We start from the raw sequence: 26,397 nt of genomic DNA on the forward strand, positions 1-26,397 counted from the left end.
AAAACTAAAATTAAAATTTTCTGATTAAAAATGAAAGTTAAGTCATATCCATGCCTTGTATCCCTAAGGAATGATTGTTAATGAGAATTGCTAAATAAATTTTGTATAAAATACAAACTAAGAAAAAAATTAAAAAGTTTGATAAAAACTAAAATAATAAATTCAAATTTTCTGATATACATTTTTTGAAGTTTATATATGATATAAAGTCATATCCATCCATGCCTTGTATCCCTAAGTAATGATTGTTAAAGAGAATTGCTAAATAAATGGTGTATACAAGCGCTGGATGTCAGAAAGTCATAAGCGATACCACCGGAAAAAAGTTTACCATTATGGCCCGAAGTATCCCAAGGTGGATGAGCGTCGTCAGTCGAAACTTGCCCGAGGTCTCCATATGGGCCACTTCATTGCATGCATGTCTTGAACATTTTTTGCAAGATATCAAAAAATAAACAAGAATGAAAGAGTCTTGTATTTTATATGTAGAATAACACACTTATATGTAGAATAACACTAAGAGGGTTTTTTGAAATTCCCCATAAAACTACACAAGAATGAAAGAGTCTTGTATTTATATGTAGAATAACACACTTATATGTAGAATAACACTAAGAGGGTTTTTTGAAATTCCCCATAAACGTAAGGTGGACCTTAAAGGGTTAACAAACCCAAAGCTAAAAGCAATCGTAAGTTGCTAAAGCTGCAGCATATTTGAAGAAAAATAAATATTTTGAATCTTTGTACAATACAATATGTACTTCCATTGTATTTAAATTTGATAAAATAATTTCATGTTTAGACATTAATTTTATTTTGTTTACCATACAAATAGAATATGTTGGAATTAAAACATTAACTTTGTTATTATTGTCACCTGTTACATTAAACAGTAAACATAGAATGAAAGAAAAACTGAAAAAAGGTTGTTTTACACCTACTACCATGTTACATAATACATGTATATATTTATGTCAGGAATAACTATCTTTTGCATGATTAGCTACCCTGATAATTCATTATATAATTCATTATATACAATTCCTTTTAATACTCTGAGAAAGTTATAAAATGATTTAACATGCATTAAATCTAATTTACTTTCAGAAATATATCAAAACGTCAAATTAAAGTCTTTGAATGTTACGTGGAGCTTAGAGCAGTTTATTATCGCTGGTTGTGCGCTGACCGTAGTTGTTCATAGATGGCATTCTTTTCACGTGTGTGGGACATTTTTTCACATGGCATGTCGTTTCTTGTTTGGTTATTCTATGATTATAGGCTTTTCCTTTCTTTAAATCTTCAGCTGAAAACCCTCATAGGCAGAGTCAACTGACTGTAAACCCACAAGTACTCCAAAGGGAAAACAGCCTGCAAAAAAGAAACAAGTTAAAGGAAATTAATACCAGGGACCAGCAAGTAGGACCAATACACGTTTTTAATTTTTATACTTATCAGACTCAGAAAGCCAGATCCCCACAGAGTCTGATAAGTTGAGATGCTACTGTATTAGAGTATTACATTTGACATTTATCTTCAGTGATGTATCAAATGAATAGCCATTATTTTTATGTGTGGCTGTACACTAAACACATCTGCAGATGCAGATTAGGAACTATCCAGCTGTGGAAACTGACCTGGATATTTTTACTCATATACATGTATTTTTTTTTAGTGAAAACAGCTATACTTCCATTGCTAGAATTTTTGTTTACTAACACCTCCACTGTTTGAATTTTTGTTTACTAACACCTCCATTGTTAGAATTTTTGTTTACTAACACCTCCATTGTTAGAATTTTTGTTTACTAACACCTGTTTACAAATATTAAAATATATATTTACAATGCATTTTGTCTACTTAAACACACCTGCAATCAACTTGGTATGGCAACAGTGTGATTAGCTTACACCCTCCTAATTCTCATAAATGTACAAAAACGAGATCAAAAGAAAGGTATATTGCTACTTAGCCACACTGTTACCTTGTTCTACAGGTGTCTTCGTAGAATTTTAATGTCCTTGTCCAAGCCCTTTGGAGTAACTTTTGTAAGATATCTTTCCTTAACGGTGGTTACTACTTGACTACCACTTGCTTTTCTTTTCCGCTCGAGCTAACCCACAAGGGGAGGTTCCAACAATATTTATGCTGGTTTAATTATTTAATTACTTCATTATTTCATTTGATTTACTCAGTTATTTTACTTTAAAATAATCCTAATTATAACTGATTCAATTAAGGGATATCAAAGCCAAATACGCTATTATATTAAATTACTAACGGTTTCTTTTATGCATTTAATATTTCAGTCATGTACAAAACTCAAGGGTGCGTTTTTAGCAACATTTATTACCTTTAAGATGAACTAAATTTTTATTTATTAGGAATGCGCAATATTCGTTGTACAATTCCATCATCCTGAGAGAGTTTTCCAACATATTCCCCCTTAGAGGATTGAAATATCATCTATTGCAATTAATACAATACAATACTTAATGTTAAATCAATGAAATACTTATATTACAACACACACCTATGTTATTGATAAAGTTATTTAATTGGGATACTTTGACATTTAATTTTACATAAACAAATTATTTAATGTTCATGTAACTTATTTGTACATTATTTTATGCACAAGGTATTTCCTCTCTTCCACAAGAATGCAAGAGTAGCATTTTAAAGTCCTCTTTTCTACGAGAGAAGGAAAGTAGCATTTGTCCTTACTTGTTCCAAGCCAGGTTGCTTCAAACAAGTGTAGCATTTTTAATATTGTCTTACAAATACAATTTTACTAATCCTAATTGCTAATGTACTAAGAATATTTACATATGAACAAACCTTTATACACTACAAATGGGCAATATGATCCCTCATCATTTGCTGAAATCGTTCTGTGGCCTTTCTTTTTGGTCTGGTAAATATTAAAATGAACATTTTGACATTATTTCCAGTCACTTCATCCTTCACCCAGAAATGCCCTGTGTAATCAATTCCAACATGCATAAAGGGTTTTACCAAATTCATATGGTGTTTAGGCATGTCTACCATTCTAGGATATTTGTAAACCAATGCATTATATTTCTTGCACACTGTGCATTTACTTATTATTGATTTGACAGTTACTAACCCTTTAGGTATCCAGTATCCCAGTTCCCTAAGGTAATTTAAAGTAGTTCCTGTCCCCATACGTTGAACCTTGGCATGACAATAATTAACATATAAGAAAGTAAACTGATGCCCTTTAGGTAATAACACAGGGTTGTATACATTATAATCAAAATACAAACATTTAGCTATTCTTCCTCTTGATCGCAGGACCCCATTATCATCAAGGAATAAATTTGTTTCATACTAATATTGGAATATCTTTATCAGTTTTAACTTCCTGCTGTAAGAATTCTATTTCTTTGGAGAAGTGCTCAGACTGTGCCGTCTTAATCCAATATTCTAAAGCCTTAATCTTTGGATCCCTCCCTTTACTTTACATTCAAGTTTAAACAAATAACTAGTACACTTTAACAATTTATCATAACTAGAAAATTTATTTATATTCAAAATGCCAGTGTTTACTCTGTTTACAGCATTAACATAATTTACATTTATTTTCACCTTATATTCAGGGGAAATACTTAATAGCGGATATTTTGGCCAATTATCAAAATTATTAGACAGCCAATCAGGTCCTTCTAACCAACAATTCCTTTGTGACAAGTACTTTCCATATGACAATCTTGTAATTAAATCAGCTGGGTTCTGGTCAGTATGCACATAATGATAAACTATAGGGATGTTAAATTCATTGGAGAAATCACCAGCAAGACTATCTGCCTCCAATATCCAGTTTCTTACAAATTTAGATTTCACTTTAGGCTTTTTTTTTATAATCCAATTTAGCACTATTTGAGCATCAACACATATTTACGAATTGAAATTGAATATTATAAGTTTCCATTAAGGTTGGTAAACACTTCAATGCTAAGACTACTCCCATTAATTCTAAAGTAGGTACACTGCGCTCGTTGCCCTTTTTAAAGAGCAAGCTTTGCTTTAGCAAATAAGAAAGTACTTTTTTTTTTTCATCACATGCATACAACACAAACCCATAAGCTTCAGTAGAACTATCACAAAATATATGCAATCCATAAGATTTCTGTTCATTTATGGCTTGTCTAAGAAATAACTGAGATAACATTTCAAAATCTTTACTGATAATTTTCATTTCATTTATCATTTCTTTGGGCACCTTCTGATCCCATTCTATTCCTAACTTCCAAACTTTGCACATTAATAGTGACGGGTAAAACAAAGTTAAGTGGATCAAAAACTTTAGATATTTGTGATAAAACTTTCCTTTTGGTGTCAGCTTCAGCTTCTACCACACAATCAGCTATACTTAGTGTCATTATTCACATTATACCCATACCCTAATACCTTCTCTGTGCACCTATGCTTTACTAACCCATCATTAGATTTCGTGGTCTCCCTTAACTCAGTTGAGTTTGAATTCCATGATCTTAAAGTGAATCCACCTTCCTTCATTCTTGAAAAACAAAGATTATATAGCTCATGTAATTCAACTATGTCATTGCTAGCCACTATCAAAATTATCTACATAAAAATCTAATATTTATTTGTCTTGAGGATATGATTCATTATGATTTTTTTACATAATTCAAGATAAAAGGAGAAGTGTATCCAAAAACAATAGTTTTATATCGATAAACTAATTTATTTCCTCTTCTCCAAAAGAAGCAAAATCTATTCTGATCATATTCACTGGCCAATTTAATCATAAGAAAGGCAGACTTTATGTCGGCTAACATAGCATATTGATTAGTTCTGAAATAAAATGCAATTTCAAAATGGAACCCATCAAGTCATTACCAGTATAAGCAGCCTCATTTAAAGATGGCAGGTTCTTTGAGGTTTTCAGAACAATTGAAAATGGCGTTATTTTAGTAGTTATTTGTTCTTCGGTTCTGATTACTGGCCTATGTGGAATCCAAGTGTAATCTTCATAATTTCGCAGGATCTACTATTATTTCTTCTATAATTCCTTCTTTCAATTGATTATCAAAGACTTCCTCATATTTCCTTACTAAACCATTCCTGTTAAGAAGTTCCATAGTTCTATCTAACACTTTAAGCGCTACAAAATGATTAGAGGGTACTTTGGTGATTTTGTCAGCATACCAAGGTAAGTTAACATTATAATGCCCATCCTTTAAAGTAATTCCTTCTTTAAACTTCTCTATTTGTTGTTTATCAAAAGACACTAACTCTTTGTCACTATTCTTAATCCCCACAGACTCAAAACTAAACAGATTTTCAAGCCCATTATCTGTTTCACAATCAGTTAGTATATGCTCATGAGGATTGAAATAAGACTTAAATGGGTCCATCGCTACATTTACCATAGTCTTTGTTCTAGCACTAATATATTCAACACATTGACAGGCTTTCTTACATGAGCATCAAACAGTTCCTTGCCTTGTTTTGAATCAAGAAAATTTAATACATTCCCTATAGGAGCTTACCTTGTTATTTATAATTAAACAATTACCTCCAGCACATACCTCTTTATAAAATGAAAAATATTGAATTATATCAATACCAATTAAAATTTAAATTTCAAATTCTTCATGCTTCCCATGTCCATTGAAGGCTTCATCAGCTAATTCGAAATTTGCAGCCTTTAATTTATCAACCACTAAAATTCATGCCAGGAATTTCAAACCTAATGCTCATTTTTTCATATACCAATAAAGGAACAAAAACCTTATTTTCAATTTTTATGCCAGTAGACATTTGCTTAAAGTTCAAAGTTTGTTCACCTATATAGGTACTAACATCATGATCAACACTATACAAATTGTCATAACTAGAACACAATTCTATAGAAGCTCTTTTCATAATATAAGATCTTTGACTCTCACAATCGATCAGGCCTCTTATTTTACGATACCTTTTTCCATTTTTCCATTCTCAAGGTCATAGTCAAAATGTTTCCTATTTCTATATTGCGCATAGCATACCACAAATTTACATTAGTAGCCTACTAGTAGGAGATTTTTGTTAGGGCAGAGAGGGGTTATATGTTCTCTCCTTTTACACACCATACATGGAAACCGCAATTTTCCATTTTTTCCATAACACACTGATTCATTATGGCCTGAACCAGCACATCTAGGACAAAGAGAATTCTAATACTCTGGCTAATTTGGCTTCATAAGTTTTAAATTTGTCACAATTACCTAATGAGTGTCCAGCCACAGCCCATAGTTTACAAGAAAATTTAGATGGTTTACTAACTACTGACTCTCAAAGTTTTGCACAGTAGGAAACTTTTCCTCTTTAACCTGCATTAGGCCTCCAGCTACATTATTACTAGGTGATTTTTTTTGTTTCTTTTATTCCTTTACTGGCTGCATTTGTCTTACTTAGGGTTTTCAGAGCATCTTTATAATTGTCAAAAATTTCAGTCAATGTAGGATAATTATTAGAGGTTTTATTAATTAACTCTCTTAATACTACTTTAAGTAATTTTGCTCACGATTATATGGCTCACAAATATATTCCCTGGAGTATTCTCCTCCAAAAAATCAACCCCATACTTCTGGAGTTCACTTAAATAAGACCTAACTTCAGATATGTACAAATTAATATTTGTGAACTCTGAATCATGCTCATTACTGGGAGCCGAACTTAATATATTCTTTTAAGAGTTTCATCAATAATAAAATTTTTGTCTAGGAACTATTCATCAAGTAACTTTATTGCAACAGCATAATTTCCATTACTGAAAGACAAATGACTGACTTGTTTAAGAGCATAACCTTTAAAATACCCAAGTAAATGTGATAACTTAGCAGAATCAGAATAATGTTTCATAGAACCAATGACATTATCAAACTGGTGCTTGAAATTGGGGTAAGCAAATTTATCCTTTTCTCTACCATTGAAAAAACTACACTGCAAAGGGGGTGGTTTCCCTTCTGACATGAACTCACTCCAACCCTTTATTTTCTCATCAGAAGATGGAACCACCCTATCAACTAATAGTCTTCAAATTCATCTAAACTAAAAAGAGCTATATTTATATTTTATGTAGCTTGACTATCCAATTCTTCATTAAAGAAAGTACTATCCTTTTCCTCTAGCGCTGTTTTTTGCATTTTAAGATTAATTACTTCATCACACTCCTTGACTTTCGAAATTTCAGCACCAGTTTCCTTTATTTGCCTTCTACACAAAGTAGTAGAAAGTATTCCACTTTGATGTAACTCAAAGTTTCTTGCAATATATTGTTAATTTTCGCTTATGAGAGGCTCTACTAGTTCTGATAGCACTTACTTTCTTTTTAATTACTTCCAAGAACAATTCAGCCGATTTATCCCCAAGCTCCTGCAGTATTTCTGACTTAGCAGCCATGGTGAATGCACAGAGAAGACGACATAGACCCAACAAACAAACAAACAATAATAATAGGTCCGCTACTCCCCAACATCATATCCACTTTACAGCCTTATATTATGGGCATACTTCACGCCATCAATCAATGCTTGCCTAAACTTGGCCAACCCAGCACTTGACAAGTGTACCCCATCAGCAGCGAACTGCTCATCACTGTTACCACCAAGCTGCACTACGCTGTCTAGCAAACCTTTACGTTTTATTTCCAGATATAAATAAGCGCTTACTATATTGCGACGCTTTCTATATTGCGACGCTTTCTAAATTCATCATGCTCGGGTGCACGAAACCTATTTCCTTGACGAGGCCTACGAGGCTCAACTTGCATTGCCAACCTGATGCAGCTCAGTGGCAAAACGTTGCTTACCTGGCTATAAAACGACTTCAAATGGCCCCACAATTTATCGTTGGTTAATGAGTTAACTATTGAACTACCTCCGAAAACAACCACGATGATGTCTGGATGTTCCAAAACATGAGAAAAATCTTTTCCCGGGTATGATTGGAATTGTACTTCAAGGTCTACTGTCGAATTATCCTTTAAAAGCAACCGGGTGAACTGAGGCCAATTTTCCAATCGCTGGATATCACGCACATACGAATGGCCTAATATTAATAATCGCATAATGCTACTAGGCCTAGGCTATATTAAACTGACTCAACAGACCGCAGAACTTCCGAACTAAATTGAGTTATGGAAGGACACACAGCTCATTAAATAAGTTCAACCACCACTTCAATACACTATTACTATATTTACACAAAAACGCCAAACATTCAAAACAACGTTAACCAGTAGAACTTATGTTAGAATTTTTGTTTACTAACAACTATTTACAAATATTAAAATATTTACAATGCATTTTGTCTACTTAAACACACCTGCAATCAACTTGGTAAGGCAACAATGTGATTAGCTTACACCCTCCTAATTCTCATAAATGTACAAAAACGACATCAAAAGAAAGTATATTGCTACTTAGCCACACTGTTACGTTGTTATACAGGTGTCTTCGTAGAATTTTAACGGACTTGTCTAACGTTTTGGAGTAACTTTAGTAACGTACCTTCCCTTAACTGTGGTTGCTACTTGACTACCACTAGCTTTTCTTTTCCGCTCGAGCTAACCCACAAGGGGAGGTTCCAACAATATCTATGCTGGTTTAATTATTTAATTACTTCATTATTTAATTTGATTTACTCAGTTATTTTACTTTAAATTAATCCTAATTATAATTAATTCAATGGATATCAAAGCCAAATACGCTATTATATTTATTAAATTACTAACGGTTTCGTTTATGCATTTAATACTTTAGTCATGTACGAAACTCAAGGGTGCTTTTTTAGCAACATTTATTACCTTTTAAGAGGAACTAAATTTTTATTTATTAGGAATGCGCAATATTCGTTGTACAATTCCATCATCCTGAAAGAATTTTCCAACACCATACTGGTTTCTAAGGGTCCTCATTAGTGACTTACAAAGGTAGTTTGTCAGTATAGGCTCCATAATAAGTAGTCTGATTCAGGGTAAGGATCATTTAACCAATTTCCTCAGATAGCACAGTATAGTCTTTTTACCTTGTCCATCACAATCATGGGTTTCAGTTTGTATAATTATAAAATGTACAATCCACCACATTATATACAGGCAGTCCCTGGTTATCGGCGGGGGTTGCATTCTGAGGGTGTGATGATAACCGAAAATCGCCGCTAACCCAAAATAGGCTTTTTTCCAGCGAATTTCGGGCTTATCGGCTCTGAAAAGCGCCGATTTTCGGTTACCGGCGCCTCTGTTATTTATGTATCAGCGCCAATACCCAATTATCGGCGCCGATATGCGGAAATCGTTGAGTTATCAGGGGTTAGGCAAAATGATCTTGCATAGCTATAGCTTCGAGGAGATAGCTGGTTATTGTCATCGCGAGTCAGTGGGTTGCTGGTGGATTTTGACTTCAGAACAAAAGAAATGGTTCTTAAAGGCCATTTTGTGCCTGAGTGGCATGCTTGTGCATTATATTTATTAATATTAATATATTTTACACATGGGAATTGCCTCAGATTGACTGCTATACTGCATCATTTGGTTGCGCTTTAGATCAAGTTCCTTATGTTCCATTAAAAGTGCAAGAGCTATAATAATGGAACTGCGTATAACATTAATGACAAACAAATAGCTTGTCTTGCTACTTGCAAGGTGATCTATGAATGAACAGTTGTTGCACAAATTCTCGTACTGCTTTCTTCCAGTGTTTTCAGCTTCTCTCACTGTTCTAACTATTTCTTTTTCAGTAATCTCATGGCTGTCTAATTTAAGCAGGTCTTCTGATTCATCGAGAAACGGGTGGTTGCCCATATCCTCAAATGCAGCAACGAGTTGCTTGACATCTTTGATGAAAGGGTCTTGAGTACTTTTGGTTTGCTCATGATGTAGAGTAGTACCATCACTTTGTCCAACGTTTGCTACTTCTTCAAGCTCTTGAATAATAAGCGCCACCTCAGGTCCTGCCAACATCCACCTTGCCGACGCCACTGGGTTTTCTGTTAATCCTATTGTAACCCCATTGCTTTTAACCATAGCATTGTTTTGATCATGGCATTGGTCTCGAGCAATTGTTGAAAATGTTTTTGGGTCTTAAAATATACAAATTGGCCTTGAAGGAAGTCTGCATAAAGGCTTAGGTGATGGCTATCTAAAGTGATGACATGTCTCTTATGTGGACAGGAGTCCTCTGAAAATAAATTAGTTAAAAAGCTTCAAGAAGGAAATGATTAATACATCCAAACAACTAATTTCTCCAATAAACATCCACATGACATTTAGCACTATATTTTGAATTAAATACAACTCCTTTGTCATTGGATGATGTGATGTAATCAGGGTTCAGGGTTCGATTTTTCACTTTGGGGGCCAGAGAGGACAGACAGAATTTTTGTGGGGATCCCAAAATTTCTTATAGTCTATATATTTAACAATCTTGTGTGTGGGCAAAATATCTGGGGGCAAGAATGTGCTCTTGGGGGTGGGGTTCATGCACCCCTGCCCCCCTTCTGGCTACGCTAATGACATCCTCCATTTTACTGGAAACTTGGTGAGCCAACAAAAAACATTAATTATATTCGTTTGTATATAGGTATTTTCTGATACGCTGTACATAAGCGATATTTTTATTTGGCAGTGATTAGGTAAAAGAAAAAAAGTGAAACACACTTCCTTACTATTCAGCAAAAATTAGTCACGTGATGATGATATTGTAGCAAAGTCAAAACTTCAAGCTGCTTTGTCGTGGATCAGACGTGATCAACCAATCAAAACGCCCAACCACCTAAGAAACAAGAGATTCTTTATTAGTCCAGTGTTGGTTGACTTTAACCCCAACACTACTAGGGGTTAGATATTTCAGTCTAGTATTTGGCGACACTTTTTTTCGACAAATAATGCAGGATGTCTATGTAGTGAACTTTAACAACCTGGGTGTGGGTGCCTGTCTGTTATGGAATAATCAGGAAGAGGAAAAGAAACTTACCCAAGTCATTTGTCGACTCCTGCATATCATTAACGTTGAAACAGCTGAGCCAACTTCGACGTTGGTTATATTCATATTTTAATGCTTAAGTGGTTTCTGGCTCCTCATAAGCCGATATTTTTATTTCATTTTGGTAAAAAAAAAAAGTGAAACAGTATACCTTACCATTCAGCCAGACCACTGAGCTGATTAACACTCTCAGGGCTGGTCGAAGGATTAGATTTATTTTACGTGGCTAAGAACCAATTGGTCAATCTATCAACGGGACCAAACACCTTAGAATCGAAGAATTCATTATAGCGAGAAATGAATTTCTATCACCAGAAATAAATTAGACTCTAATTCTTCATTGGCTGGTCGAGAATCGAACGTAGTCCTAGCTGAGAACGGTACCCACCCATCCAATGAGGAACTGTCGTTTTGGTACAAACTCAAGTCTTCAGTTCATCTATGAAGCCGATTTGATACAACCCAGAAATGACAGAAACATTAAAATAAACCTCCTCAGACGCTTACGAGTTTCTTTAATCAGAATGGTCCCAGTTATGTTATAATCATTGGCGCTCAAACAAATACAAAAATTTATCTCGTACGACTACATCAAAGTTTAAGCAAATAACTAACACGTTTGAAGAATACCTTGACAGGCGACCAAGTATGTGTTAGCTGTTTTACATTCTATAGCAAAAGTATATTGCCGTCAAGCTACAACTATAAATGTCCAGAAGTTACAAGGCAAATAGTAGTTATAGAAAATGCCAACTGGTTTAACAGTCTAATTCTTGTTGGCTGGAAAAGAAAAGAAAAATGGAAGATCTATGGAAAGATCGAAAGAAATCAAGCAGCAGTGAAAATTGGTTTTGCATAAAACAGTCTAGAAATCATTACAACGATTTGATTATGAAAATCAAGAAAATATATTACAATAAAATGTTTAGTGTAAAGAAAATTCCATGACAATTTAGCCGGAATATTGGGACTCAAGAAAAAGTTCTACCTGATGTTACTAGTGACTACAAAAACCTGGCCGATAAATTTGTGAGCTACTTTTGAAGAAAAACTGAAAGAATCTTCATGTTCTAGATAAGATCCCTCCTGATGTCCCGGTGATCGCAATGAGAAAAACCAGATTCACTAAGTTTAAAGAATTGAACGTGAATGACTGAAAAAACGATGAGAAAAGCAAAAATACCTATTGTGAAAATGATCCCGTTTCCCATAGGTGATAAAAAAAGAGGCAAAAAACTGATCAGTTGCGGGAGCGATATTTTGATACTGTCAACCTAGGTCTAACACAGGCATCTTTCCCAAATAGTGAAAAGCTTGCTTGAATAAAGCCAGACTATAAAGGGAAAGGCGATAAGGAAAATCGAAGCTTCCATAGACCAAAAACGAACCTATCGTACTTACCAAAACTTATAGAAACATAGAATCACTTGAAACAACTAAACATTATACCTAATGATCAGTCAGCATACAGAAAAAAACCAATCAACAGAGACTACATTGTGTGCAATTATAAATGATATGGTGAATTTTCTGCCAAATGGAAAATGTGGCATCTTGGTCATGCTTAACCTTGATCTAAGTGTAGCATTTGACACAACTGACCACCATCTACTGCTTGAAGACCTGAGAGCAGTAGGCATCGACGATGACGTACACAAATGGTACAAAAGCTACTTAGAAAATATGAAGGTCACAGTGGCTATATCAAATGTGAAATCAGAAAAGAAAGGCCTAACAAAAGGAGTCCCTAAGGCAGCGTTCTGGGGCTACTGCTATTTGGCATTTACACAATTGAATTATCTAAAATTCTAAATAAGCACAAGGTCAAGTATAAACTGTATGCTCATGATATTCATTTCTATTTTCCTGTCGAAACGGTGGAAGACACCATTAGTAAAATTGATGCAATAATGAAAGATATAAAAAAATGGATGTCGGCGAAGAAACAAACTTAATGAAGACAAAACTTAGTGTATACTATTTGGATCTGACAGTGCACTACGAAAATATGAACACTTCAAAACAATATATAACTATTGATTAGTCAACAATAAATATTATAGCAGCAGTGAGGGACTTTGGAGTATTTATTCATAATAAACTGTCGATGAAGAATCATATATTGCATATTACAAAAACCTGTAACTATCATAATAGAAACATTGCATTTATTAGAAAATACCTAGTCGAAGATACTCTGAAAACAGCAATTTGCAAACAAATACTTTCGAGGCTTGACTACTGCAACGTTATATACTACGGTCTCCTAATTACCTATTAAAAAATTGCAAGGAGTACAAAATAGAGCCGCCAGGTTAATAAAAGGACTACGCTCCCGCGACAGAATAACCGCAGCACTAATTGAATTACACTGGCTCCCAGTAAAAGCTTGAATAGAATATAAAATACTACTTACAGTCTTTAAAGCACTAAAATATGATGAACCAACATATCTGAGAAACTGCTTAAGCTTCTTTAGACCTGAAATGAATATTGTAATCAGACATGCAAGTGAAGCACATGGGCTATTTGAACTTAGAACAAATCGTAAGTCAGGCGAGAGGGCATTTGTACACACCAAGACGATGCAACAAAATACCGCCTGAAGTGAAGAGCATTCAAGAAGAATGCAAATTTAAAAAGGAACTAAAGACTCCTATTCAACAGGAGCTACGATACTGACGAGAAAATACTGAAAGACAATTATAAAATATAAGAAGCACCTTATTTTGAAAACGTGCATAAGCCCGCCAGAGAGGGAATTATCCCTGTGGAGGGCTGTACATACGACCAAACACAGTGAATCAAAGTGAAATGAAGTTTTACGACTGTTATAAAATACTTGATAATTCCGTGGTTCTATTACAATAGATAGCTTAGCCTAACACGCTGATTTTAGAAATCTAAATTTCCAAGGCTATATTTGATTCACATGTTAATTTCGTGATTCTAATTGACAACTGACGAAGTACTAAATTATCACGCTTAGTCTAACAGTTCTAAAAGATGACTGGCAGCAGTTTTCACGCCAGAGTAGAATATCTCACTATCACTGATATCCAAACAATACTCTTGCAGTAATAGACCGCGTAACATATTTCGCTTTACTGAAGGATATTATTTTCTTATCTTTCTGTCAAGGCATTGGGTTTACTGATATTTCAAATGCTGTGTCAAGATTTATCGTCAGTAGTTATATCTAATACGTTTCTTGTCTGTTTTATTCAGTAACTAATGACCTGAACAATTCGCAAGACCGTGGGTTGTACCGAATCACCTTCAAGGATGTACTGAAACTTGACTCGAAACGGCCGTAGTCCTTGAAGCAACGCCTTGTTTGATTAAAAAAAATAATCTTCATTAATTACTTATAGGAAAAAAGTTCTATACAAATGATAATTATAGATGAACATGTCTCAGGTTAAAATGAAAGTGGACGGCATAATTCCTTAAGTTAGAGAACTTTGGGGAGACGAAAACCACTGACTGTGGTGTGTTAAACGGCAGTAAAGAACTGAGGTCTTTTTAACATTTACCTCAGCACAGGTTCTAAGTTCATCTGTTCGTGACGTGAGAAATACTGAAATACCCTTCAGTTATGCCTAATTCAATCGGCAATTATCATTCATTTACCATTTTCTGATATTAAACAAGACCTTGAATTTACCTGATTTATCAGAATCTATTCACATTACCAAATTCTTAAGAATACTGGGCATTCTGGTATTTCCTTCTTGCATTGATTTTGGAAATTTTTGTTATTTTTGTTGTTTAATAGTGTTTATTTCAGATATTTAACGTAATTATGATAATATACTGCAAAATTTCATATTAAAATACCTACTCAATCACTGGCATTTGAAGGTACTTCCACAGTTGATCAATCGGTACAGTGTGGAAAAGTTTTCCTCACCGGTGATCAAAAGCTCCCAGCTACACCTGACCGAGAAATGCACTAACATAAGACCAGGCACGAGATTTGGTACCTGAGAGCATTTGGAGTATTTTTCTAAACATTTATAATTTCATACTCTGGCCATCGATGACACATACTCACGCAAGCTTCATGACATACGAAAGTTTTCAAGTTAAGACCTAAATCATGCGAACAAATGTGAGGTTAATACAGGCCCGTATGAAAGTATTTTTCTTAAATTGCTCCAAAACTAACGGCGCTATTTCATGTTTGGTTACTAAACCATTTACCAGTAACTGATACCATGCTTGTATTGGAACTCCCAATTTTGAAGGTAATCGGTTCGGCAGTAGTAATTATCTAATGAAGCATATTTCCTTTTGGCACTGTATAATCCTAAGGATCTTTTAACTTCGTTAAAAAAATGGCCAGTAAGAAGGCCAAGGCAGCTAATATCACAGCAGTTTCAGGAAACAACTGAAAAATTACCTTATTTGAATATCCCATATCACAGAAAATCATTAATTTTATCACACAAGCTTCGGACAATAAGTTCAGTATAATATTAAACTAAAACGACCTACGTTTTCTGCCCCGGACCTTCCACTAGCCTTCCACCCTCAGCTCCATCTCTCGTCCCTCCCCCACAAGATTTACCAATAAAGTAATTGACGATAAGTTTACGTAAAACATTAATTTCCTTGTAAACCATCAACATAAGCAATGCAACTTTATTTTTAACCCTCTCCCGTAACAAAGCTCCCTTATTATTATTTTTAAACGTCTTACTGCAATAATAACCATAAAATACATAAAAGCTTAAATGGCACTAACATTCAAGTGATTGTCATTTTAGACTGCTACGAAATGAAGAGTAATTCATTGATAATGGCAGTTGCCATAAGATTTTTAAATCACAGCAAAGATTCATCATCCAAGACGAAGGTTATTTAATCAGCTTACTTTCTATCGCTTAAGCTTAAATGAGGTGTAATGACTAATTTTAACATATACTTTTCATTACCTGGATAAAAAAGATTTAAGGATTTTATTGGGTCTTGTAGTGTCAGGGATTCATAACTTTCAAATGACCAATTTACCATCAAAACGAAAAAAATTCTAGCTTCGTTCAGTATTTCCTGTAACAGAAATCAGTGGGATTTTTTTTTTTGTACTAAAAATGACAAGTATGAAGTCATGAACAGACAAGTTTTAAAGTGGGTCATAAAACTGCAACATTTACAATACTGCAAAATAATATGGTTTGGCTACTTCAAACCAAACTTGGTCGTAAACTCAGATTTACAGAAATACTTTCATTTTCCAACGTTCTTGGGTACCGCCCCCACCCACTCCCTGCGTGTGTACGTGGAATGCGAGCTAATGTGATGCTGTTTAAAACGCTGCCATTTACATATATGCTGTCAACGCAAGCAGTGGGCATCCATTTCGATCTGTCCTCAGTCAGTCTGAAGCCTTTTTTCTTGGTCAGTGTCTCCGTGTAATAATTATTTAGGTCACCTTATTTACTTACCTAACCCAAGCCAAAGACAATACATAACCTTATTGGTGAGGAATACCTGTAATAATCAGAGGACAATACCCTAGATACCTAGTTGTTTACGTGACTGAATTTCACTGTTTGAACACTTGACACCAATTCTGCCAATACGAAAAGAAATACAATATAAAAATACAAATACCTTTGCTACCCAGAAGGACCTAATATGGATTGAATAGCACCAAATAAGAAAATTTTTTCAAACTCTTAAAAGGATTTTAGCCATTAACACAAATATGTCCACCACACCTCAAGCAAGGCAGGTGACTGGCTCACCTGACTGCCGAACAGTCTCACTCCCGGTTAAGTCAAGTCACTCTGTAACTACGGACGGTGAACTTTGCTGGCAGATGGTCGTAAGGTAATTAATGTAGCACTTTTTTTAATATGGACGAATAAAAACATACATGATCACATTTTTCAAAACAATGCATAAAATTTTGACCATTCTGCATCCGTTGACGTCATCAGCATTGCAAGGTTTGAGGGTTGCTGCAAGTTGCACAAGTGTTGTTAAAGGCACTAGGCCTTCAAATTGCACTTTGCAATTTAGGAAGTTAGAGCCCGTTTAATCTAGATCACTGGCTCTCTGCACACTGCATGCAAGGAATTATTATCCCAGCATGAGATTGGAAAGAACAATCGATTGCTCAGAGGTCCACATCAAGCCCCTCGTCCCTTCTACACCTATCCACCCGTACAATAAAAGGTCTGTTATGGACCTGGACCATACCTACCATTAGCTGCCTCAGATTTTGGGGGAAAAAATGGAACGTCAGGCTTTCAATAGCACACAATTTGTATTCAGCCTTGAGGGACTTGACAATCTACATGTATTTTCCGGAAATGGAACTATTTGATTCAACGACCACAGTATATATTTCCATAATAATGTTGAGATTCCTAATGCTTATTCAAACCTCCAACATTTAGAGACTCATGAATACCCTCAAGTACGTAAGAAAATAAATTGTTCTCACCAGGTATCTTGTAAGCTCTTCTTTGAAAAAACCGAACGTCTTCGCGTCTAGAACCACACTGCGCCTTCCAGTGTCGGGATAGGAATTGCTCTGGCCAATCAGTGGCTCCCGCCATACATAATGTTACTGTCGACACCTTTCATTGGCTGAGAGCTTTGGTTTTTGGCAAGAAGTCTTCGTAAACGATTCCCCATTAGCTGGTGGGACGAGAACCAATTTTCAGAAGATAAGCCTTTAGAAGTCATTTGATTTTTAACATACACATGGATGGTTTATGAACATTATGTAGGTATGTGTGTGCATTGATACGTAGTTACTTAGATTAAGGTCTAACACAGGGCCGTTTCTAGCTTTGTGGGGGCCCTAGGCAAGATGCTGTTTTGGGGCCCTGATAGACAGGTAGGTAGGTACTTAATATATCTCCAAGGGGTTTGCCAAACTGTGATGAAGCGATTCTTTGCCCTTTAGATGGTCTACTAAGATGCAAGAAACTATTACACTTCACATTTATTTATTTCTCATCTATTTCAAAGTGCAAATATAAAAAAACAACACTTAAAATAATGCTTAAAGAAGACATTTTCTATGGTTTCTATGTAAAGTAAACTTAAAGATTAATAATTTGGCCTAACTCCCTCTCTAAGATATAAATCTTAGCTCCAGGTATTACGTAAGCATGCATAATGGAAAAACGACAAAAAACTTGAAAAATAAACATTCAAAAATCATTAGAAAACTATGTAAAGCACATAGACTTAAAAACACCCAAAAAAAAAAAAAATACTGACCATGTGAAAATAGTAAGCAAAAAGAATTACATCTCTAAAGCAAAAACTGAGGGATCCGTAGGTATTTGAAACGGAAAATCCTTACTTTTGAGATAATTCAAGTTAAAGACAGCAAAGTTTTTTTGATGGTTTTTCTTGATTTGATGATTTTTGTTGATTTTCTAAGTTTCCTGGCATTGATCCTTCTCCTGCTTCTTAATCTGTATCTGTTAAAGCCTTCCTTTTCTTTCTGGTCTTTTTCTTGAATGGGAAGTCCATATTTTCATCTAACTTGGTTAGGTATGATGATGAAATATTAGTGGGCTGGAAGCCAAGGCAGGTATCTAAGTGACTGGCCTTATAGCCTGCATTATAATTAGCAATTGCTTGTGCAGCAGCAAAGTCCAGCATCTGTTTGGTAATATTTTCTTTATGTTTTGGACAATATCTCCACAGTCTTGGGTGGAGAGACTCATTTCTGTTCTCTTGTGCCACGACCCATCAAATGACACATGTAATAAGTCTCCCCTAGGTGCAATGCCATGTTATCACTATAATACTTGAAAAGTTCTGTGGTATTCATAAGTAAACTTCTCACTTTTGCTACAGCCAATTCAGTAATGTGTTGAGCATATCTTCCATAAGTTTTATCACTAATTTTCCCTAAACTCAAGCACCCAATCAGTTTTGAAAACCCATTGTAGCCTAACCCCAACAACATTGTTTCATAAACAACCAAAGAAGTTATTGGTAAAAAGCTTGATTTACACACATCATCATGACATAATAATTTCACACCCTCTGCACATAACAAAAATGGAACAGTCAAGTAATTTATATAATATTTTCACGTCAATATCAGAATTTTCACGACAATATGGACAGGCCATTTTTCTAAACACACCTTCAATATAATCACATTGCATAATACAGTATATACTTCACACTGGTTGCGTCAACAGGCTTTCCACTGAATAGGAGTATGTTCTAAAGAAGAACGTTTTACGGATGGGCTTTCTTTCACTGAGGATTTTCTTTTCAGTTTCAAGTTTTTGCTTGAATCATGCTTCACCCCCTAAATGTGCATCCTTTGATTCTGTTGCTTCATTTGTTTCCCTGGCCTAGGCATCTGTATAACGAATCGAACTAAGTACTATTACCTGGAAAAACGAAAGAATATAATAAAATCCTTGAGTTCAGTCATTCATGGTTGGCACCTCAGACAATGTAAACAAACTCTCATGGAGACATTAATATGAAACGACGTGCGATACAAACAAAGTAGTTGCTTGGCAACTCGTCTACCCACCTTTGGTATGAAATGACTCGAGGACAAACGTTTATCTATCCGAGAAACGTAAACATCGCAAGATACCACGAAAAAATTAGAAAATCCGAAAGTAATAAAGAAATTGCGATCTGTGATGTTTTGACAGAAGTCAAGAACGACTACGTGGCATTTAATTGGAGAGTGGTATTTAAACATGAGCGCGCGCAAACGCGCTCAAACCCACCGAAACTGAAAGTACAATGTCTATAGTATGCTATGGGTTGCTTATCTAGATTTCGGTTTGACGACCATTTTTACCTAAAATATAGATAGGGTTTAGGGTCCCTTAACAGGAATGATGGGTCTAACTAATGATATAGCACAAAATTCTGTAGTGTCAACAACTGCAATTAATTACACAAATGCTAATAAATGAAAACTGGCATAGGTATACATAAAATATAAGGTACACATGATAAAATCTTTTAAATTTGAAAATAAAAAATTTTCAAAGGGAATTGGGGTCCCCAAGTGGCTTTGGAAATTTAAATTTTCAAAGCTACCCCGGGGACACTCCGATGGCTTGAGGGGCCTAGGCAATCGCCTAGACCGCCTATAGCTAGAAACGGCACTGGTCTAACACAGGCATCTTTCCCAAATAGTGAAAAGCTTGCTTGAATAAAGCCGGCCTATAATGGGAAAGGCGATAAGGAAAATCAAAGCTTCTATAGACCAATAACGAACCTATCGTACTTATCAAAACTTATAGAAACATGGAATCACTTGAAACAACTCACCATTATACCTGATGATCAGTCAGCATACAGAAAAAACCAATCAACAGAGACTACACTGAGTGCAATTATAAATATGGTAGATTTTATACCAAATGGAAAATGTGGCATCCTGGTCATGCTTGACCTAAGTGTAGCATTTGACACAACTGACCACAATCTACTGCTTGAAGACCTGAGAGCAGTAGGCATCGACGATGACGTACACAAACGGTACAAAAGCTACTTAGAAAATAGGAAGGTTACAGTGGTTATATCAAATGTGAAATCAGAAAAGAAAGGTCCAACAAAAGGAGTCCCAAAGGCAGCGTTCTGGGTCCACTGCTATTTGGCATTTACACAATTGAATTATCTAGAATTCTAAATAAGCACAAGATTAAGTATAAAATGTATGCTGATGATACTCGGCTCTATTTTCCTGTCGAAACGGTGGAAGACACCATTAGTAAAATTGATGCAATAATGAAAGATATAAAAAAAATGGATGTCGGCGAAGCAATTAAAACTTAAATATTATAGCAGCAGTGAGGAACTTTGGAGTATTTATTGATAAAGTGTCGATAAAGAATCATATATTCCACATTACAAAAACCTGTAGGTATCATATTAGAAACATTGCATTTATTAGAAAATACCTAGTCGAAGATACTCTGAAAACAGCAATTTGCAAACAAATACTTTCGAGGCTTGATTACTGCAACGTTATATACTACGGTCTCCCTAATTACCTAGTTATAAAATTGCAGGGAGTACAAAACAGAGCCGCCAGGTTAATAAAAGGACTGCGCTCCCGTGACAGAATAACCCCAGCACTGATTGAGCTACATTGGCTCCCAGTAAAAGCTTGAATAGAATATAAAATACTACTTACAGTCTTTAAAGCATTAAAATATGACGAACCAACATATCTGAGAAACTGCTTAAGCTTCTTTAGACCCGAAATGAATATTGTAATCAGACATGCAAGTGAATCTTATAGGTTATTTGAACCTAGAAGAATTCGTAAGTCAGGCGAGAGAGCATTTGTACACACCAAGGATTTGCAACAAAATACCGCCTGAAGTGAAGAGCACTCAAGAAAAATGCAAATTTAAAAAGGAACTAAAGATTCCTATTAAACAGGAGCTACGATACTGACGGGAAAATACTGAAAGACAATTATAAAATATAAGAAGCACCTTTTCTTGAAAACGTACATAAGCCAGCCAGAGAGGGAATTATCGCTGTGGAGGGCTGTACATATCACCAAACAAAGTGAAAGTGAAGTTTTACGACTATTATAAAATACTTGATAATTCCGTGGTTCTATTATTATAAAGATAGCTTAGCCTAACACGCTGATTTTAGAAATCTAAATTTCCAAGGCTATATTTGATTTACATGTTAATTGACAACTGACGAGGTACTAAATTATCACGCTTAGTCTAACAGTTCTAAAAGATGACTGGCAGCAGTTTTCACGCCAGAGTAGAATGTCTCACTAACACTGATATCCAAACAATACTCTTGCAGTAATAGACCGCGTAACATATTTCGCTTTACTGGAGGATATTATTTTCTTATCTTTCTGTCAAGGTATTGGGTTTCCTGTTATTTCAAGTGTTGTGTCAAGATTTAGCGTCAGTAGTTGTATCTAATACGTTTCTTGTCTGTTTTATTCAGTAACTAATGACTTGAACAATTCGCAAGACCGTGGGTTGTAGCGAATCGCCTTCAGAGGATATAGTCGAACTTGACTCGAAACGGCCGTAGTCCTTGAAGCAACTCCTTGTTTGATAAAAAAAAAAAAGAATCTTCATTAATTACTTATAGGAAAAAAGTTCTATACAAAGGATAATTATAGATGATCAAGTCTCAGGTTAAAAAGAAAGTGGACGGCATAATTCCTTAAGTTACAGAACTTTGGGGAGATGAAAACCACTGACTGTGGTGTGTTAAACGGCAGTAAAGAACTGAACCCTTTTTACATTTACCCCAGCAAAGGTTTTAAGTTCGTCTCTTCGTGACGTGAGAAATACTGAAATACCCTTCAGTTATGCCTAATTCAACCGGCAATTATCATTCATTTACCATTTTCTGATATTAAACAAGACCTTGAATTTACCTGATTGATCAGAATCTATGCACATTACCAAATTCTTGAGAATACTGGGCATTCTGGTATTTCCTTCATGCATTGCTTTTGGAAACTTTTTATTTTTGTTATTTAATAGTGTTTATTTCAGATATTTAATGTAAATATGATAATATACTGCAATATTTCGTGTTAAAATACCACTCAATCACTGACATTTGAAGGTATTTCCACAGTTGATCAATCGGTACAGTGTGGAAAACTGTTTTCTTCACCGGTGATCTAAACCTCCCAGCTACACCTGACCGAGAAGACTGGCACGAGATTTGGTACCTGAGAATATTTGGAGTATTTTTCTAAACATTTATAATTTCATACTCTGGCCATCGATGACATATACTCAAGCAAGCTTCATGACATACGAAAGTCTTCAAGTTAAGACCTAAATCATGCGAACAAGCGTGTGCTTAATACAGGCCTGTATGAAAGTATTTTTCTTAAATTGCTCCAAAACTAACGCCGCTATTTCATGTTTGTTTACTAAACCATTTATCAGTAACTGATACCATGCTAGTATTGGAACTCCCAATTTTGAAGGTAATCGGTTCGGCAGTAGTAATTATCTAAAGCATATTTCCTTTTGGCACTGTATAACCATATGGATCTTTTAACCTCGTTAAAAAAAAAACCAGTAAGAAGGCCAAGGCAGCTAATATCACAGCAGTTTCAGGAAACAACTGAAAAATTACCTTATTTGAATATCCCATATCACAGAAAATCATTCATTTTATCACCCAAGCTTCGGACAATAAGTGGTAATTCTGTATATTAGCTCCGCGCCTGTTTTTACCTTTTCAACTGGTTTTTTTCTACACTTTTAGGGGTTCTGATACTGGCGGTGCATCTGTTTCTTGTCGGCCAAATGGAATGTCCCTTCGCCGCGTTTAGTGCTGGCCCGGGGTGGGGTGGTTGTGTTTGGGTACCCATACGTTAACAAGTTATTGCAATTGCCGGACGGGATATGAACCGTTCGAAACAGACATACCCGTGCTCTGTCTTGTGAAGATCGCGTATGGAAACCCCTTGTCGGATGGACTGCGGGGGTTTATTACAGGTTAGACTCGAGCGCCAATAATGAAAGGTAAATTCATAATTAGCAACCAAAAACTGAAGAAAAAGTCAAGATATAGTGCCGTCGGCGACGAGGAGCTACTCTATAGTTCTACCATGCGATGCTATTGAAAACGCTGCCATCTACATATATGTTGTCAACGCAAGCAGTGGGCATCCATTTCGATCTGTCCTCAGTCAGTCTGAAGCCTTTTATCTTGGTCAGTGTCTCCGCGTAATAATCATTTAGGTCACCTTATTTACTTACCTAATCCAAGCCAAAGACAATACATAAATAAAGGGACATTAAACCTTATTGGTGAGGAATACCTATAATAATCACAGGACAATACCCTAGATACCCAGTTGTTTACGTGACTGAATTTCACTGTTTGAACACTTGACACCAATTCTGCCAATACGAAAAGAAATACAATATAAAAATACAAATACCTTTGCTACCCAGAAGGACCTACCGATTGAATAGCACCAAATAACTTTTTTTCAAACTCTTCAAAGGATTTTAGCCATTAACACAAATATTTCCACACGCCTCCAGCAAGGCAGGTGACTAGCTCACTTCACCGCCGAACAGTTTCACTTCCGGTTAACTGTCAAGTCACTACGTAACTACGGACGGTGAACTTTGCTGGCAGGTGGTCGTAAGGTAATTAATGTCGCCCTTTTTTTTTTTTAAATATGGACGAATAAAAACATATATGTTCATATTTCTCAAAACAATACCTAAAATTTTGACCACTCTGCATTTGTTGACGTCATCAATATTGCAATGTTTGTGGGTTGCTGCAAGTTGCACCAAGTGTTGTTAAAGGCATGAGGCCTTCAAATTGCACTTTGCAATTTAGGAAGTTAGAGCACGTTTAATCTAGATCACTGGCTCTCTGCACACTGCATGCAAGGAATTATTATCCCAACATGAGACTGCAAAGAACAACTGATTGTTCAGAGTCCAAAGGTCCATATCAAGCCCCTCGTCCCTTCTACACCTATCCACCCGTACAATAAAAGGTCTGTTATGAACCTGGACCATACCTACCATTAGCTGCCTCAGATTTTGGGGAAAAATGGAACGTCAGGCTTTCAATAGCACACAATTTGTATTCAGCCTTGTGGGACTTGACAATCTACAAATATTTTTCGGAAATGGAAATATTTGATTCAACGACCACAGTAGATATTTCCAAAATATTGTTGAGATTTCTAATGCTTATTCAAACCTCCAACATTTAGAGACTCATGAATACCCTCAAATACGTAAGAAAATAAATTGTTCTCACCAGAGTCCTTGTAAGCTCTTCTTTGAAAACACCGAACGTCTTCGCGTCTAGAACCACACTGCGACTGCGCCTTCCAAAAGTTCCAATGTCAGGGTAGGAATTACTTTGGCCAATCAGTGGCCCCCCGCCATACATAACGTTTCTGTCGACCCCTTTCATTGGCTGAGAGGTTTGGTTTTTGGCAAGACGTCTTCGTAAACGATTCCCCATTAGCTGGTGGGACGAGAACCAATTTTCAGAAGAAATGCCTTTAGAAGCCGTTGTCATTTGTTTTTTAACATACATATGGATGGTTTATGAACATTATGTAGGTATGTGTGTGCATTGATACGTAGTTACTTAGATTATCTAATAAACTACGATATGGAAATACAAACATAGCTAGAAGAGGAGGAGTAGGAATAAGAAGAAAAGTTGAAATTACCAGAAATGGAACCAGATGAAGAAGTAAACTCGAAAAAAACATTAATAATAAAAAAAAATATGTGGGAAAGGAGGAAACTCCAACTGGACGGCACCAGTATACATGTACATGCACACACACATACACACACACACACACACACACGTACACATAAGTGTGAGACAGATTATTGATGCGTTGGCTTCTCCCTGTGCCTAGGACGGCTTTTCAATCTGTATATCAAATGGATGGGTGTCCGCTATGGAAATCCCTTTCTGTATGGGAAATTAAATTATTGAACATTCATCATGACGAGTCGGTACTTAATGGATATTGTCTTCATTAGATTTCTGTCATCTGTTGTGTTAATGGCTTTCGACACACCCACAATGCTTTCAATGTTTATGTATACTTTGTATAAGACTGTTTTCTTGTGTTCATTGTTAAATGAGTTTATTAAAGAAATGTCAGAAGGAAAAGGATATATATATATATATATATATATATATATATATATATATATATATATATATATATATATATATATATATATATATATATATATATATATAAACAGTATATGCACACACACATATACAGTATATGTGTGTGCATATATGTATAGTTAAGAGTATCCCTCTCTCTCTTTCACGTCACCTCACCTGGTAAAAGAATTATTAAAGTAAATAATATTTAATCAATCCATTCATGTTTAGTAAGACCCAACTGTGGGCAAAATTTGCCTCTATAATCTGTCTCTCACCACTGTCTTTTGGGGAGAAAACTTTAATCTCTCCCCTTGTCCGATTGACTGCCTAGACTCCTTTAAATTCTAGGTGCTAATCCGGTGCGATTAGATCTTCACCTGAATGGAACACGTGCTCGCCGCCATCTTGAATTTAGGCAATGCTGCATGATTAGCAATCCTCCCTACCTTCCCCGAAGGATAGAACGCCTGCTTAGAAGAACGGAAGGCACAATCCCCTTTTGTCTCCAGACTATAAAGGTGTCATTTCATAGGAGGATTCACTCTGAGTTGTTTCATCTTTCCTCAGTGAAGTGTAACTCTGTCGGCAGCTCATACAGGACTTTGGATCCTGCCCCATAGGTGTTGCGATTGCAGATTATCATCCCTGCCCGGTCCGGACATATGGCAATCCTGTCATTTGCTTCAAAGTAACTATTCTTTGCTGTTTCTTTGAAATTATT

General features: G+C 35.6%; 2 long non-coding RNA genes across 2 annotated transcripts in view; both read right to left on the reverse strand.

Annotated features, from left to right (window-relative positions):
• LOC136840542 (uncharacterized) overlaps positions 1-26,397 on the reverse strand; it is a 467,347-nt gene that overhangs the window by 362,311 nt on the left and 78,639 nt on the right. The window lies entirely within an intron of this gene.
• Positions 675-25,347, reverse strand: LOC136840541 (uncharacterized). Its single transcript, XR_010853645.1, has 4 exons — positions 24,786-25,347; positions 17,473-17,669; positions 10,699-10,805; positions 675-1,371 (listed from the first exon to the last, which is right to left on the reverse strand). It is a non-coding gene; the product is annotated as an uncharacterized lncRNA (long non-coding RNA).

This window comes from Macrobrachium rosenbergii, chromosome 7 (assembly GCF_040412425.1).
Source record: "Macrobrachium rosenbergii isolate ZJJX-2024 chromosome 7, ASM4041242v1, whole genome shotgun sequence".
NCBI lineage: Eukaryota > Metazoa > Arthropoda > Malacostraca > Decapoda > Palaemonidae > Macrobrachium > Macrobrachium rosenbergii.